Raw genomic sequence first — 16,855 nt, forward strand, 5'->3', positions numbered from 1 at the left:
ACCTTGCTAAAGATAAAAGGTACAGTGTCATTCTAGAATCTGTAATAGAAAAAAAAAACTATTGGCATCATAGACATATAATTAAGACTTTAGGAACATAAACTTCAAAAAAATTTAAAGAAGTACAAATATAACCCCAATGCCAGGGACAATAACAATGAATATATTATGGGGGGATTATTGTGAAATTAAGCATTGTACTAATTACCTGCAGAATTTGACCTAGCATGGAGTTCTTTAATGAATCTGTATTTTGAAATAACAATAAAAAGGTACATAAAAGGGTACAATCCAAGGTGGTTGAGGAAGTTATATAAACCCTAAGAAACCAAAGAAGGTAAAAATCCAGAGCAAGCTGAGGAATGCCAAAAGATGAGGGTTTCACAAAGGGCTTTAAACACACATATATTTGAAGTAAGATAAAAGAAAGAATAAGCTAAAGGGTTAGAGAAGATACTATTAAATGATAACAGAAAAAAAAAGTCAGAGTTTCTCAATTGCTTGTTTCTTCTCTAGCAAGGAACATGATCTTCAAACTGAGAAGGGTATAACAGATATCACAGAAAATAAATTGAAGCCCAACCTAAATGAGAAGAGAGTCTGAGAGAGCTGGGGACACAGGCTTTGCACACTGAATAAAAGATTATAGACCTCAGAACTACTGCCTCTCATCTCAGAGGAATAGAAAATAGTGATAGGTGTCAAAGATGTAAAGTCAGGCAAAAAAATTAACAGATAACCAGAATCTACAGAATTAGTGAGCTCAACACTATTTTTTGCAATATTCCAGAATGAAGATTGTATAAACACTGGTGAGTTTATCATTTATCATAAACTGACTACATGAAGTTAGTTTAGTCAAATATCTAAAAGATCAAATAAAAGAGTACCAAGCAAAATATATTGGTAAAGATGTTAATAATATTCATTTGAACAAGATGGAAAGATGTTGCCGATTTCATAAACTGGTTAGAGAGGCCCACTGCTGACCAGGCAATAGTATTCAAAGATCTGATAGTGGATCTTTGGCCATCATAGAGGAAGGCCTTGTGGACTGCAACATGGTGCTCTATATACATTCTTGTCTTAATAAAACACTCTTTTGGATGTACATTTGAAAATAATACAAATGACTATTATGAGTACTATAAAAAGAATAAGAGTAGTTTAGGAAAGATTTAATATAAGATGCTAAAATCATAGTTGAAACAATTCAGACTTGTAAAAACTAAAGCAGGTGTGAGCCATGCAGTGCTGCACCTGGTTAAGGGAACACATTACAATGCACAAGGACACAAGTTCAAACTCCTAGTCCCCACCTGCAGGGGGAAAGCTTCATAAGTAGTGAAACAGTGTGGCAGGTGGTTCTCTGTCTCTCTCCCTCTCTATTTCACCCTCTCAATTTCTCTCTGTCTCTATCCAATAATACATAAAAAATAAATATTAAAAAATACCAATTGTTACTACTGAAAGCATGGGGTTAATGCCACTCTGTATATGTTAACAAGAATATACAGTGATAGGCCTACTGGGAGAACAATTTTGGCATATAGTATCAAATCAATTAATTCATTAATTCATTACCACCAGGGTAATTATTAGAGCTCACTACGAATCCACTGCACCTAGCAGGCATTTTTTCTTTTCTTTTTTTTACAGTTTTTTTAAAATTTTTTATTTATAAAAAGGAAACATTGACTAAACCATAGGATAAGAGGGGTACAACTTCACATAATTTCCACCACCAGAACTCTGTATCCCATCCCTTCTCCTGATAGCTTTCCTATTCTTTAACCCTCTGGGTATATGGACCCAAGGTCACTGTGGGATGCAGAAGGTGGAAGGTCTGGCTTCTGTAATTGCTTCCCCACTGAACATGGGTGTTGACAGGTCGATCCATACTCCCAGCCTGTCTGTATCTTTCCCTAGTGGGGAAGGGCTCTGGGGAAGCAGAGCTCTAAGACACATTGGTGGGGTTGTCTGCCCAGGGAAATCTGGTTGGCATCATGCTAGTATCTGGAACCTGGTGGTTGAAAAGAGAGTTAACATACAAAGCCAAACAAATTGTTGACCAATCATGGACCTAAAGGCTGGAATAGTGCAGAGGAAGAGTAGGGGGGCCCTCCATTTTGTAGATAGCTAGTAGGCATATTTTAGTTATATTCCAAAGGGCCTGTGGCTATACTAGTGCTTTTTTTGTTTGTTTTGTTTTGTTTTTGCCTGAGCCTGAAATCTGATATGCTGGTGGATCCTAATTATTGTTTGGGGAGGTGATGTCATGGCTGGCAGAAGGACCAGAAAGCTGGATCAGGAAAGAGGGTAGCTCCCAAATATAGGAAAGGTGTATAAATGTTATTGACTGTAAACGACATTTATTTGATGTGATCTGGGGCCCATATTCAGCTTAGGAGCCTATGTGACCTCTACATCCCTGTAGATCTGTGCTCACATTCTGTGGTCATAAGCTGGAACATTCCAAGCTGCCCCAATATCAGGACCCATCTTCCTCAGGTGTAGCATAGAGTATATTGTCCAGCCTCCTTTCAAAGGATGGAAATTCTCTACCATTGTTAATCCAAGTTGAGGGCAAGGTCCTATGGGGGCCCACAAAGGGGTATATTTTGTTGTTCCTAATAGAGATGACTGGTAACAATGGAGAGAGAGATTTATTCAAGGTCTAGGCCCATCATATCTGTTTGGGAATCTCAGGACTCCCTGATTAGGGCCCCAGCTGATGGGGTGGTCTGATAGTGACTAAAGAGTCATTGTTAAAGTATGCCAGTCTCTTGCCCTTATTCAGCTTTTGCTGTTCTTGCTTTCATGAGGTTAGCTTTGGAGTGAGTGAGGGGACTGTAATAGGAAGTAGGTGAGGAGGGTATCTAAGTCTAAGTAGACGCTATTTCATTATGAACTTGATACTGACTCACTACAGACTATTTGTGTATTTTTGCTTTCAGGAATATATTTTGCCCTAATTTATGGATACATATGAACATATGCTCTATCTTACGGGACCTGTTATATATCTAAGTTTTGGGACTTTGTTAGGAAGTGAAGCTCCTGGAATGGAATTTGAGAATACTATAAAAGGAAAGGTGTCACCCGAGTAATGAGGGTGAAGGTCTGACATTCCATGCCTGACATCTCTGGACACAGTCTGAAGTGAAGCATGCTGAGGTGGTACTCCTTGTGTCAATTAGGTTGGGATTGGTGGATGCAATATCATTTGGTATGAATTGAGAGAAGCATGCAGGAAAGTCAGCCCCATCCTAGAGTTTCCAGGACTGGGGGAAATATAGGCTCTAAAAAGGAAGCGGGAGGATCCTGCTGTCTTAGGGTTTAAGAAGACAATAGATAGTTATTGCTATAATCACATTATTTGGCAATTGGGTTAACTTTGAAATATCCCTTTGTTAAGATTTGCTGTATTATACACAACATCACCATAATTTATGTCCTTTGACATTATTTGCATATAGCTGTGCCACCAGTTGCTTCTGTTCTCCCTGGTCTAAGCTTTTAAGAGAGTCAAGATATTAAAAACTCAGCCTATGTGTTAAAAAGATTCAGTCTGTGATTTTAAAAGTTTGAGACATGCAATCAATTTTCCCCTCTCATATTAATTAGTGATTTATCTGACTACAAATTGATAGGAGTGTACATAAGCACCATTCCCACCACCAAAAGACTGTGTCCCATCCCCCTACCACCCCCCTTACCTCCCTGCCCCATGAAGCTGAACATGCACCCTCACCCTCAACCCAGGGTTTTTACTTTGGTGCCCTACTCCACATTTTTTCTTTTCTTTTTTTCTTCTCTCTCCTCTCATTTATTCTTTCATTCATTCTTTATTTCTTTATTTACTTGTTTCTTTCTCTCCTTCTTGCTTTTCTATTTTATTGGATAGGATTGAGAGAAATTGAGAGGGGAGATAGAGAGGGAGAGAGAAAGATGAACACCTGCAGACCTGCTTCACCACTTGTGAAGCTTCCACTTCGCCAGTGGAGCAAGGGCTGGAACCTGGGTCCTTGTACATGGTAATATTTGCACTTGATTGAGTACACCACCACTCAGCCCCAATTTTGTTATTTTAAAAGATTTATTTGTTAGAAAGCAAAAAGAGAAACAGAGCAGCACTATGGCACCTGTGATGCTGGAGATCAAACTCTGGACTTCATGCTTCAGAATGCCATGCTTTATCTACTATACCACCTCAGATTTTAAAGGTACATACTTTCTCAACTAGCAATTCAATTTCCAAGTATCTAACCTAGAGAAATGCCCACACATGATCATGATTAAAATATTTATTAAAGTCTTTTTAAAGTGCTATCTTAATCTCTGTTAACAAAGGAAACGTTAGACTATATATGTTTCTACAATGAAGCACTGTGCATCAGATCAAAAAGTGATATATGCAAAAGCTGACATGAAAAGGACTCTAAATGTAAAGTTAAAAAGGTGAATTGTAGGGGGAAAAAGTACAATATCATACCCCACATCATGAACTATTTCCAGGAGTAAGTAATTTTCATGGGAAATATCTTGGAAAATGTGTCCCATGCTGAGTTGGGTGAATACCTTTGGAGAGGAATTTAAATTTAGAGAAAGATCCAGTAGGAATATTCACTGAGTCTGGTATTTGACTTTATGTAACACTAACATGTTTAACATTTTAGCTGTACAATTTTTTAAAAAATGTAAAGACTTTTTAAAGTTGGCATTTTAAAGAGAGAAAGGGTACCAATGCAGTAGTCTGAAGAAATGAATCTTTGTCTTGGTTCTGCACTTCTGCACTTTCTAGCAAGTTTCTTTAATCCTCTGAGCTTTTGTGACCCCATCTCTAAGGGAAATACTAGAGCTGTCTTGAGAAGATAAAATCAAGTGAAAGAAAAAACAAGATTTTGCAAATTTCACAAGGCACTAAAATTATATTTAATTAACATATATCAGAATTGATATTTCAGGTGACCAAAGTTGGGAGGGAAGCTAACAAATTGAAGGGCTAAAACAGAGCTCAGATTATTTTAGTAAATTGGAACCAAAGGCTTCAAGTAATCAGAATACTTGAATAGGGGTGAGTAGAGATTTTATTTAGAGATTAAAAATTGCATAAATACAGGATATACTAAATCATTGTTTTAATCACTTGTGAAATCATTTTAGAAATAGTTGTCCAACATAGATGCTGAAAATGAAACACAATTTCAAGTCATGTTAAGAAAGGACTTGGTAAGAGAGGCATGGCCACAGTTGTCAACTGGATCATCTAGTAAAATTGACTGCTCTAATCCAACCCAGTAAAAAGACTGAAATGTATATCATTTAGGAGCATAATTATTTCTCTGAACTTCTTCCTGCTGAATGTCATACAATGAAACATTTAATATAATGTTAATAATTTTCACTGTTATTTCCATTTTATTATAAGCTCCTTGAGTACAAACACCATATATCATATATCCCCATTCTCCATAAAACTGAAGAAGAACCAGTCATGTAAAAGTCACTTATTAAATACTGAGCATAGAAAATAAATTTCTTATATGGAGAGGCAGTCATGCACCCAGTTAAGCCACACATTACTATGCATGAGGACCCAAGTTCCAGCATCCACTCCCAACCTGAAGGGGGGGAAGCTTCATAAGCAGTGAAGCTGATCTGCAGGTGCCTCTCTTCCACTCTCCCTCTCTGCCTTCCCTTCCCCTCTAAATTTCTGTATTTCCTACAAAAAGAGAGAGAGAGAGGAAGGAAGGAGGGAAGGAAAAAAGGAAGGAAGGGAAGAAGGGAGACAGAAAGAAAGAAAGAAAGAAAGAAAGAAAGAAAGAAAAGAAAGAAAGAAAGGAAGGAAGAAAGGAAGAAAGAAAGAAAGAAAGAAAGAAAGAAAGAGGAAGAAAAGAAAGAATGAAAGAGAGAGAGAGAAAAAATGAAAAAGGGAAAACAGTTGTCAGGAGTGTTGGATTCATTGTGCAGGCAGCGAGCCCCAGCAATAATCCTGGTGGCAATTAAAAAAAAAAAGAAATGAAACATGTTAAGACTCAGGATAATGCAGTTTTCATATTCATCATTTTGAAGATCATTGAAATGTGAGATCACATGTTAATCAAAGAACCTATACTGCCATTTAATTCTATTCTATGTTATCTCTATATAACCTTGTTTTCTTAGATCTTTTTTTTTTAGCAGAACACAAAAGAAATCCCAATTGATTCATTGCTGCATCATATTACTAAAGATTTTAGTGCAGAGGAATTTCACATTACAGGTGGTAAAAATGGCTAAGACATCTGTTAAAATGTAAGGGGATGTTATTCATCAATTAGAAGTAATTGGGAGAAAACAACTATTTAAACTAGGAAAACTTATTCAGAATTTTATGAGAATTCAGACATATAATTTATTTCCTTACCTTACCTCCCTTTTGCCTGAAACTCAACACATGCGCAATTACCTGGCTCCCAGGTCACTTTCTTCATTATTCTTACTTGAGATGTGTGTGTGTGTGTGTGTGTGTGTGTGTGTGTGTGTGAGAGAGAGAGAGAGAGAGAGAGAGAGAGAGAGAGAGAGAGGAGAGAGTTGTGCCACACCACTGGAGCTTTCCCCAGTGTCATTATTCTTACTTGAGATGTGAGAGAGTGAGAGAGAGAGAGAGAGAGAGAGAGAGAGAGAGAGAGAGAGGAGAAAGTTGTGCCACACACTGGAACTTTCCCCAGTGCCACGGAACTGCCATGTGGTACCACAGTTCAATTCCAGGCCCTGTATCATATCCTACTAGGTGAGCTATGTCCCTGCCTTTAAGTTATTCTCTTTAAAAATATCCACTGGGGGTACTAGTTTTAGCTTTCTCTTAGCCGAGGTCCTACTGTGGGAGATAATATGTCTATTGGAATATGTAGAAAATATGGAAGCAATACTTACCACCTGGAAGGTTTTTCCTTCAGTGCCTCCTTAGCTCTTTTTTTTGCCTCAAGAACTTTTCAGTATACATTTTTTAAAAATAGATAGCTGTGGCCTGGTCTTTCTCCTCCTAAACCCCCAAATTCATTATTTTTTTCCTTTTTCAATTCATGATTTTCTTTGAATTTCTTTATTGGGGAATTAATGCTTTACATTCAACAGTAAATACAATAGTTTGTACATGCATAACATTTACCAGTTTTCCATATAACAATACAACCCCCAATAGGTCCTCTGTCATCCTTTTTGGACCTGTATTCTCCCACACACCCATCCCAGAGTATTTTACTTTGGTGCAACATGCCAATTCCAGTTCAGATTTTCTACTTGTGTTTTCTCTTCTGATCTTGTTTTTCAACTTCTGCCTGAGAGTGAGATCATCCCATATTCATCCTCTGTTTCTGACTTATTTCACTTAACATGAATTTTTCAAGGTCCATCCAAGATCAGCTGAAAACAGTGAAGTCACCATTTTTTTATAGCTGAGTAATATTCTATGGTGTATATATACCAACACATGCTCAGCCACTCATCTGTTGTTGGACACCTGGGTTGCTTCCACGTTTTGTCTATTACAAATTTTTCTGCCAAGAACATATGTGTGCACAGACCTTTTTGGATTGGGTGTGTTGGGTTCTTTAGGATATATCCCCAGGAGAGGAATTGCAGGATCATAGGGTAGGTCCATTTCTAGCCTTCTCAGAGTTCTCTAGACTGCTCTACACAGAGGTTGGACAAATTTACATTCCCACCAGCATTGCAGGAGGGTTCCTTTGACCCCACACCCTCTCCAGCTTTTGCTGCTATGACCTTTTCTGATGTATGGCATTCTTACAGGTCTAAAGTGGTATCTCATTGTTGTCTTTATTTGCATTACTCTGGCAATCAAAGACTTGAGCATTTTTTCATCTATTTCTTGGCATTTTGGAACTCTTCTGCGATGAATATTCTGTCCATGTCTCCTCTCCATTTTTGGATGGGCTTATTTGCTTTTTTGTGGTTGAGATTGGAAGTTCTTTATATACTTTAGTTACTAGCCTCTTGTCTGATGTATAGCATGTAAAGATCTTCTCCCATTCTGTGAGGGGTCTCTTGGTTTGGGTATTGGTTTCTTTTGCTGTGCAGAAGCTTTTTAACTTGATGTAGTCCCATAGGTTTATGCTTGTCTTAGTCTTCTTTGTAATTGGATTCGTTTCATTGAAGATGTCTTTAAAATTTACAGGGAAAAGAGTTCTGTCAATATTTTCCTCTAAGTATATGATTGTTTCTGGTCTAGTATCCAAGTCTTTGATCCACTTGGAATTTACTTTTGTGTTAGGTGAAATATAGTGATTCAGTTTCATTCTTCTGCATGTTTCAACCCATTTGATCCAACACCATTTGCTGAAGAGACTCTGCTTTCCCTATTTAATAGTCTGGAGAACTTCGTCAAAGATTACATGTCCATAGGTGTGGGGGCTTATTTCTGGGCTTTCAATTCTATTCCACTGGTCAGTGTGTCTATTCATGTTCCAGTACCAAGCAGTTTTTATGACAATGGCCCTATAATACAATTTGAGATCTGGGAGTGTGTGATGCCTCCAGTTGTGTTCTTTTTTTCTCAAGATAGTTTTGGCAATTCTAGGTCTTTTCTGGTTCCAGATAAACATTTGTAGCATTTGTTCTATTATCCTAAAATATGTGCTTGGGATCTTGATGGGGATAGCATTAAATCTGTATATGGCTCTGGGTAGTATATTCATTTTGATAATGTTAATTCTTCCAACACATGAATATGGAATATCTTTCCACTTCTTTGTGTCTTTTTCAATTTCCTTGAGTAGTGACTCATAATTTTCAGTGTACAAGTCTTTCGCTTCTTTGGTTAGGTTTACTCCTAGATATTTTATTGTTTTTGTTGCTACGGTAAAAGGAATTGATTTCTGGATTTCATTTTCTTCTAACTTAGTGTTGGCATAGAGGAATGCCACTGACTTTTGAATGTTAATTTTGTAGACTGACACCTTACTGTACTGCCTGATTTCCAAAATCTTCTTACTAGATTCCTTAGGTTTTTCTATGTATACTATCATGTCACCTACATATACAGAGAGTTTGACTTCTTCTCTTCCCATATGTATCCCTTTAATTCCTTGCTCTTGCTTGATTGCTATGGCAAAAAATTCCAACACTATGTTGTATAATAATGGTGATAGTAGGCAGCCCTGTCTATTACTCGATCTGAGGGGAAATGCTTCCAATTTTTCACCATTGAGTGTGATGTTGGTTGAAGGTTTGCTATATATAGACTCCACTATCTTCAGGAATTTTCCAGCTATTCCAATTTTTGTAGTGTATTGATCATAAACAGATGTTATGTCAGAGGCTTAGGTTATGTTATTGTCAGAGGCTTTCTCTGCATCTATTGATATGACCATGTGGTTTTTGGTCTTGCTTTTATTGATGTGGTGGATAATGTTGATTGATTTCCATATATTAAACCAACCTTGCATCCCTGAGATAAAACCCCCTTGGTCATGATGAACAATGTTTTGAATAAGCTGCTGTATACAGTTGGCTGGAATTTTGTTCAATATTTTAGCATCTGTGTTCATCAGAGATACTGGTCTGTAGTTTTCTTTTTTGGTTGTGTCCCTGTCTGCTTTTGGTATTAAAGTGATGTTGGCTTCATAGAAGCTGGAAGGGAGTATTCCAGTGTCTTCAATCTTCTGGAAGACTTTTATAAGTAGAGGTATTAACTCTTCCTTGAAGGTTTTGTAGAATTCATTTGTAAAACCATCTGGTCCAGGACTTTTATTCTTGGGAAGGTTTTTGATAACTGTTTCAATTTCATTAGCTGTGATGGGCCTCTTCATGTTATCTAGTTCCTCTTTACTTAATTTAGGAAGTTTGTAGGTATCTAGGAAATCGTCCATTTCTTCCAGGTTCTCTAACTTGGTGGCATATAGTTGTTCATAGAAGCCTCACATGATATGTTGAATTTCTTTTTTTATTATCCATTTATTTATTTTAAAAATGAGGCATTAATAAAACTGTAGGATAGGAGAGATACAAATCCACACAATTGGGAGTCTGGCTGTAGCGCAGCGGGTTAAGCACAGGTGGCGCAAAGCACAAGGACCGGCATAAGGATCCCGGTTCGAACCCCGGCTCCCCACCTGCAGGGGAGTTGCTTCACAGGCGGTGAAGCAGGTCTGCAGGTGTCTATCTTTCTCTCCTCCTCTCTGTCTTCCCCTCCTCTCTCCATTTCTCTCTGTCCTATCCAACAACGACAACAACAATAATAACTACAACAATAAAACAACAAGGGCAACAAAAGGGAATGAATAAATAAAATAAATATTTAAAGAATAAAAAACAAAAAACAACAAATCCACACAATTCCCACCACCAGATCTCTATATCCCCTGATAGCTTTCCCATTATTTATCCCTCTAGGAGTATGGAAACAAGGTCATTGTGGGTTGCAGAAGGTGGAAGGTCTGGCTTCTGTAATTGCTTCCCCACTGAACATGGGTGTTGACTGGTAAGTCCATACTCCCAGCCTGCCTCTCTCTTTCCCTAGTAGGCTGGGTCTCTGGGGATGCTGAGCTCCAGGACACACTGGTGGGGTCATCTTTCCCGGGAAGTCCGGTCGGCATCCTGCTGGAACCTGGAAACTGGTGCTGAAAAAAGAGTTAACATACAAAGCCAAATTGTTAAACAATCATGGACCTAAAGGCTGGAATAGTGCAGATGAAGTATTGGGGGCTACTCACTGCAGACTACTTGATATGTTGAATTTCTGAGGTGTCTGTTGTGATATCTCCTCTTTCATTTATGATCCGATTTATTTGGGACTTCTCCCTTTTTGTTTTGTGAGTCTGGTTTGTCGATTTTGTTTACTCTTTCGAAGAACCAACATTTACTCTCATTGATCTTTTATATGGTTTTCTTATTTTCAATGTTATTTATTTCTGTCATAACTTTAGTGATTTATGTCCTTGTTGCTTTAGGGTTCCTTTGTTCTTCTTCTTCTAGGTCTTTAAGGTATGCAATCAGGCTGTTTATTTGTGCTTTTTCTTGTTTCCTAATGTGTGCTTGTATGGCTAGGACCTTCCCTCTCAGTACTGCCTTAGCTGTGTCCCAAATATTTTGATAGCTTGTGTCTTCATTTTCATTGAACTCTTAAAACATTTTGATTTCTTCCTTTATTTCCTCTTTGACCCAGTAGTTGTTAAGTAGTGTACTGTTGAGCTTCCACATTTTGGGAGAATTACTAATCTTTCGTTGATTGTTAAGTATTAGTTTCATTTTACTGTGGTCTGAGAAGATGCTTGGGATGATGTCAATGCTCTTGAATTTGCTGATGCTGTCTTTGTGGCCTAACGTATGGTCTATCCTTGAGAACAACGCATGCGGACTTGAGTAGAACGTGTATTCCAGTTTCTTGGGATGGATGACTCTGAAAATGTCCAATAGTTCTAGTTTATCTATCTCCTCACTTATCTCCCTCATGTCTATATTGATTTTCTGCCTGGATGATCTGTCAAGTCCCTTACTATGACTGTGTTGCTGTTAATATATTGCTGTAGCTCCTTCAGTAGATGTTTGTTGTATTTAGATGGCTTCTCATTGGGTGCATAGATGCTAATAATTGTTAAGTGCCCTTGATTGACTGATCCACTGAGCATTAAGTAGTGTCCATCCCTATCTTTTTTAATTTTATTTATTTATTTATTTATTTATTTATTTTTGCCTTCAGGTTTATTGCTGGGGCTCAGTGCTTGCACTATGAATCCACTGCTCCTGGAGGCCATTGTTTCCCTTTTGTTGCCCTTGTTGTTTGTTGTTGTTGTGATTATTATTCTTGTTGCTATTGATGTCATTGTTGGATAAGACAGAGAGAAATGGAGAGAGAAGGGGAAGACAGAGAGGGGAAGAGAAAGATAGACACCTTCAGACCTGCTTCACCACTTGTGAAGTGACCCCCTTGCAGGCAGGGAACTGGGGGCTCAAACTGGGATCCCTATGCTGGTCCTTGTGCTTTGTGCCATGTGCTCTTAACTTGCTGTGCTACCACCCACCCCTAAAATTTATTTATATTAAAGTCTATAGTGTCAGATATGAGAATAGCTCTTCCTGCCCTTTTTTGTGGGCCATTGGCTTGTATGATAGTTTTCCATCCTTTCACTTTGAGTCTGTGTTGTCTTGTTGAGTTATGTGACTTTCCTGTAGACAGGATATTGTTGGGTTGTGTTTTCTGATCCATCTTCCTACTCTGCGCCTTTTAATAGGTGAATTCAGGCCATTCACATTTATTGATATCAAAGATTGAAGATATTTTAATGCCATTCTTGTATATTTTTATAGTGTTCATATATGGCATATTTATGGTGATCTGGCTGTTTATAGGAGACCTTTCAGAACTTCTTTCATGGAAGGCTTGTTGATAGTTGATTCTTTCAACTGTTGTCTGTCTGAGAAGGTTTTTATGCCTCCATCTAGTCTGAATGACAGTCTAACAGGATACAGTAGTCTTGGTTGAAAGCCTTTCTCATTGAGCACTTGATAGATATCTTGCCATTCTCTTCTGGCCTGTAGTGTTTGTGTGGAGAAGTCTGCAGCTAATCTTATGGGTTTTCTTCTGTAGGTGACTGTTTTTCTCTTGAAGCCTTCAGGATTCTTTCTTTATCCTTATTCCTTTCCATTCTAAATATGATGTGTCTTGGTGTCTTTAAGTCTGGGTTAATTCTCTTTGGGACCCTCTCGGCTTCTTGAACCTTTATGTTGTCTAGACTAGAGAAGTTCTTTTGGAGAGAAGAAACAACCTGTAACCCTAGCTAAAAGGAAATTGGATGGCCAAATTCCCAAAGCTCATCCTTCAGCAAACCTCTCATCTTCTGCCATGTGTAGTGCAGAACTCAACAGTCACAGCCCCCAAAGTGTGAACTTGGCATTTCCTGAATGTCAAGAGTGACAAAAGTATCTATTGTTTGTTAATGACTGTGTGGGATGAAGACATATTTTGCCTCTGTCCGGCAATGCACAGGGGATCAGAGAGAGAGAATGAAGCAGTTGCAAAAATTTTATAAAATTTAGTGAAATGAACAAGTCAAGAAATACTAAGAAAAGGGTAAGATGGACAGTTAAAAAGGAGTCATCTGTCTCACAAGTATCAGAAAGGAAAGAACTAACTAACTGCCTGCCAGCCAGACAGGAGTGCCTTGGTTATATATGTTTCAGTGAAAATTGGGTCTGTGGGAAATTAGATGAAGGAGTGTGTCAGTACACAACCTGGCATCAGGGGCAGGTCTATTCAATTGCCTCCATTTAATGGCTTGGAGAGAAAGCCTTTTCTTTTGATATGCAGAATGGCTAAGAAGCTGAATGTTACATTTTTGCCTTGCAAATGTCTTAAGCCTAGGAGTTTTCACAGGCTGTTGCTATCTTGTCAGCCCATCATAAGCCTTATTTACAAATTATTTTATGACACGTAGGGAAAAATACCTAAGGATGAAGGCTAGACTGGTGGTTAAAGATTAAGAATTTTCTATTGATGCCACACTCCCTGCAAATCTGGATAGAAAAAAGGGACCGAAGGTCAAATCAATCACCAGTGGCCAGTGAGTTAAGAGTCATTCCTGTGTAATTAAATCTCCATAAAAACTCAAGAGAACAGGGTTTGGGTGGAGGGGAGGGCTAGAGGGGAAGCATAGTTGGGTGAACACTTGGAGATTGGGGGAGAATGGGAACTCCTGAGGAAGACATGGAAGCTCCAAGTTTTTCCCCATAGCTTACCTTATGCATCTCTTCCAATTAACTGTTTCTGAATAAAATTCTTTGCAATAAATCCATGACATAGTGAATTAGTAGGCTTCCTAAGTTCTATTATAAGAAATAAAGGTTGTTTTATTTTCAAAGAAAAATATATATATATAATCAAAATAGGACATGTTAAAGAATCTCACACAACTTTGTGAATAGGATCACATAGGCTAAACCAAACCCCTGTCATAGAAAAGAGTCCTCATCCCCCCTCTTCTCTTAGTCAATTATGTTAAGACTGTGAATCTGTGTCTCCAATTCATGGAGAACAGAGCAGTTTCAAATTTTGCGATAGGAAATAAATATAGCCTCTGGCCAGAGCGTGCCTACACGATGGACACAGGTTGGGTCGGCGCCTGATTATGTAGCATCAAATAAATTGTTTCACTTCCTGCCTTTCTCATGTCTCTCAAGTCTGTACTTGGGGGTTTTGGTTAAAATTTTATTTCTAATATGATGAGTCATTCTAGAACATTAATCAATCAGAAGAGAGGGTTGTGGAGACCTCTGATTTACAGCCTGTCAGTAAGAGGCACAAGTGGCATCCTGGGCTTCCAAGTAGTGTCTGGAGTAGAAGGAGGTTGGTCTGATGAAACTAAGTCCTGTAGAATTTTATGTAGTACTTAATGCCAGAAAGTAGCTGAATTGAGATGAATTCTGGGTCATCCTGCTGGAGTCTGATAATTGCTTGCTAGTGTTGGGTAGGAATTGGGGGTCAGGAACCTTTGCAGCACCAAAGTGGCATTGATACTTATGGGCAATTGTAATTTTAGTAAAGCTGAGTCCTGTAAGCATCTATTTCAGCAGAGCATAGAGAGTTCTATGCTTTTGGTTGTAGTGCTTTTGTCAGTAGGCTAGTTCTAAAGCCTGGAGTCCAGTTTCTGGAAACTTATCCTCAGGCCTGAATATTTATCCTTCCCAACAATTTTGTGAGCTACACAAAACCCTTGTTTGTATAAAGCACTTACCTGCTCAATCATCCACAGTCAGTTTCTAATGCTTGTAACTATAGACCTTGAAATGTTCAGTTCTTCTCTTTTCCAATCTAGCCTTATTTTTTAATCTCTTAACTTTATCTAAAATAGACGCTTAATAGAGTTGGGGTATGTGAGAGCCAGAATATGGGGCATCCTAGAAAACTCTAATTTCTATCTGTAGGAAAAAAATGCTGAATATATACACATTTGCATTTGAAAAAGCACACAGTAGATTGAAATTGAGACTTTGAGAAACCTGGATGAGATTTCGTTTTTGAAATGCCTTCGCTTTATAAATAATTAAGCACTGCAGTAAAAATCATTTTTATACATCCTAGTTCTTTCACTTCTGAAATATGCTACAGAAAACTTTGTTGGAGAAATACAAACTTACAAGAACCTGATTATTCAAATTCTATCTTTGCAACCAGCATACCATGTAACCTTGAGCAAGACCTTTTATTTCTCTCTTAAGTCTTCTTTTTCAGGTCCAGACATAATGGACCAACAGTATATGGTGCCTGATTTTCTGTTGAGTTCTAAAATACTATTGTGACACATATATTTAAATGATGGGATAATTGTTTAGAATTTTAGATCTTGAGAGACCAGCAGATTTGCAAATCATTCCAGATACAGAACTCTTGATCCACTGAGAATAGTTTTACTGTCAGTCATTCATGCCCTGATATTTTTATAATCAGCAAGTCATTCTATCTATGTTAATTATAAGAGTACCATTTTGTCTTTAAATATTACAGCCATTGCCTTGGTACTAATTAGTGGTCATCTATTATTCACAGAAAAGTGAAAGCGTGACAAGGCAGATTTTTAAAAATATCTAGCTGTTGGATTTCTAATAAGCTGGTATAGGAAGTTTACATTTTAGCATTACTATTCTTTTCCCCTGAACACATGGCAAAGATAAACTATAAACAGAGAAAACAAAAATAACATTGCAGCATTTGAATGAGTGAAATGTGCTATTTCCATGGAGGAGAACAACAAACAAAAGCAGAATGCCACAGAATAAGGTAAGTTAAACCCATGAGCCAGCTGGTCTCTGGGTCCAGGATTAAGTGACAGCTATATGACTGAGTCTGCTTGAGACAAGGGTCTGAATTAGGATCATTGTCTTGTCAGAGGCGGCATGAAGTCTGATTTAAGAGATGGGTATATACTTTGGGATGTGAGAGAACATAGATCCACTGTTGAATACAGGAAAAAAAAAAAAAAAGCAGCCACATTGCTTTAGCCTAATAACAAAGGAGACCTGAGATAGCTATAACTTCTTCTTCTAGCGTTTGCCCTTCTTCCGTAGCCAGTCAACAGCATCAGGTTGAGCCTGATGTAAAGTTTCGAGACCTCCTTTGAATCTGGAGAGGTGGCAGTCATTGACTGTGTGGGTCATAGTCTGTCTAGCTATAACAATCACCAGAGTCAAGATCCCTAAACTGGGGTTTGTACAACATCAGGTTCTGAAATGAATTCCATGGTTTTGGAGGAGAGACAAGCAAAGAGACAACCACAAAATGAATGGATTTAGAGAAATGGACACAGGGAAGGAAGAGAGGAAAAACCAGACCCAAAACAAAGGCTCATTGTCTAAAAGCATGTTGCCGAGGTCAGAAATGACAGGAAGTATCCAGAGGAACACAGATACAGCTGCACCATACCAGAATAATTGTGTGGAATGAAGCTGAAAAGTTGACATTCCACACCTGATGTCTCTGGACATAGTCCAAAGTGAAGCATGCTGAGGTGGTACTTGTTGCATTGAATAGGTTGGGTTCAGCAGATGCAGTATCAGTTGGTATGACTTGAGAGAAGCATGCAGGAAAGTGAGCCCCACCCTAGAGGTTCCAGGACTGTTGGTCATTATGCCAGGTCCCCTGCATTGCTTAACAGCTGTGGTCTATTTACATAATCATTGTCTTGCCTGAGACCTGCCCTGCCTGCAGGGTATTGGTTTAATCCCCACTGGTTAGATGGAAGCTTGCTACTTTTGTGCTCTTTTCTTCTCTCCACCCCCTCTCCTACCCATTTCCTTTTCCGACCTGCCACTTCCATTTCAGAAGATATAAAGGTGCTTTCTCTGATCAATAAAGGCATTG

The sequence above is a fragment of the Erinaceus europaeus genome, chromosome 9 (genome assembly GCF_950295315.1).
Source record: "Erinaceus europaeus chromosome 9, mEriEur2.1, whole genome shotgun sequence".
Lineage (NCBI taxonomy): Eukaryota > Metazoa > Chordata > Mammalia > Eulipotyphla > Erinaceidae > Erinaceus > Erinaceus europaeus.